General features: G+C 61.3%; 1 long non-coding RNA gene across 1 annotated transcript in view; it reads right to left on the reverse strand.

Moving 5' to 3' along the window:
• The window catches only part of LOC111818454, a 5527-nt gene extending 4076 nt beyond the window's left edge, over positions 1–1451 (reverse strand). Inside the window, exon 1 of the long non-coding RNA XR_002822433.1 lies at positions 1376–1451. This is a non-coding gene — a long non-coding RNA (uncharacterized LOC111818454). The remainder of the gene's footprint in view (positions 1–1375) is intronic.
• Positions 1452–1818: the final 367 nt, after the last annotated feature.

Genomic DNA, 1818 nt, shown 5'->3' on the forward strand with positions numbered 1-1818 from the left:
GATGTGACACCCAGGGACGGAGAAGGCAGCTGCTAGACAGGTGAAGGAGACAGCAAGTGGCTGCACTTGGAGAAGTCAGCAGGGCCGGGGTACTGGGGGGCGTCGCTGGAGGGGGCTGCACCAGGCTTCCCGGCTCAGCGGGAGCAGGTAACTGGGAGGGGGAAGGAAGAGTGGGAGAGCAGGGCGCGGCCTCCCCCAGCTCCCTGCGGTGCGCGGAGCTCTGGAGAAACCGACTCCCAGAAAGGGCGTGTATGGAGCCCAAGGCCACTCGGCCTGTTCCGGTCCAGCTGAGGTTATCCTTGCTGCAGCTACTGCGGTCACCAGCCACCTGCATTCTCTCCTTGGGCTCCTGCGGGCCCAAGAGCTCTGGGCTGTTTCCATCCCTGTTTTACAAATGAGCAAACTGACGCTCGCTCGGTGGTCCTCTGGCCGCGACTGGGATGGATTGCACCCTGAGACCTCGGGCCCAGACACCCGCCTGGCCTGGACCTGCAGCTGAACTGGGCCCTCAAACACGCTCTGCATGCAAAGCCCCCGACATTCATATGGATCCGGAGGCTGGGGAGCGGGCAATCGGCAGAAATTGTTACCCAGCAGGCTGAGGCGCGCTTGGAGATCGGTATTGTTCATTAACACCCGCGCGAGGTGGGGGGTGGGGTGCGGGTGGGGGCTTCCATGCAGGTGACCCAAGCCACCCTTTCAGGTGACCTGAATCTGGCCTAGTGCGCATGGGGGCAAACTGTGGAATTTCGGGCCCCGATTGGCCTGGACCCCGACGCTGCAGGTTTGCGGCGATCGGTTAGGGTTCGGGCTGCAGCTGGGAGCGGACCGGGGCAGGGGAGGCACAGGGTGGTAATAAAAACAACAGGAAGCTCGGCTTTTATTAGCCCAGGGTACCGCAGCTGCAGGTGAGCAATCTGATCTCTGCGGCGTCCTGTTTTCTCCGCTGCCTGGCGGTTCCTCGACACCCACTCACCTGCCACCAGCCGCGGGCGGGAGGATGGGCGTGGGGACCCGCCCGCCCGGGTCTCTCGCCCACGCCCACGCCGCACACCCGTCGCCCGAGCACCTGTGGCGCTGGCTGCCGGGAGCAGGGTCGTCACTGCCGCTCACGGCAGGCGGGGAGGCGACACGAACGCCCACTCGGGCCCTGCGCCGCACGCTTCCCACATCCCAAGCCGCGCCGCGGATCAGAAGGGCTGCTGCCACCCCCTCCCTCTTCCCCTGCCTTCGGAGCCCCAGTTGCGCCCTCTAAAATGGTAGACCAAGCCCCCTCTGGGATCAGGGTGGTGAGATGCAGAAAGAGACGCTAAAGGTACAAAGGGTAAAGCGCTGTACCAATAACGGAGGCGTCGGGCGGGCGGAACCCTCTTACCTGTCCCGGGCCTCAGTTCCCTCCTTTGTGAGGTTAGGAGTAACCCTCTTCATAAATAGATAATGCTCGGGGATTGGCTGGACCCTGTTCCCAGGAAAAGCAGCCAGTGGCTGTCCTTGAGGCTAGTGCTGCTGTCACCCCTGGCCAATCCAGAACCAGCGCGCCCTCCTCCTCCTCCTCCTCCTCCTCACCTGGTTCTCGGCTCACCTGGGGAGAGGGAGCCACTCGATCAGAACCGGCTCTGAGCCACGTTTTTCATCTGTTCCATGGGGCTGGCAACGCCTTCATTCCCTGACAGTGCACAGAGGTGTAAAAACCGAATGAAGAAATAACTCAGATTTAAACTATGGGGAAAAAAAGAAAGAAAGAAAGAACCCAGAATCACTTTGTAAACTAAAATGATGTGCAGATGGAAGGAACTGTACTTTTTTTGCAGAACCGGG

This window comes from Octodon degus, unplaced genomic scaffold (genome assembly GCF_000260255.1).
Source record: "Octodon degus isolate 3935 unplaced genomic scaffold, OctDeg1.0 scaffold00092, whole genome shotgun sequence".
NCBI classification, from domain to species: domain Eukaryota; kingdom Metazoa; phylum Chordata; class Mammalia; order Rodentia; family Octodontidae; genus Octodon; species Octodon degus.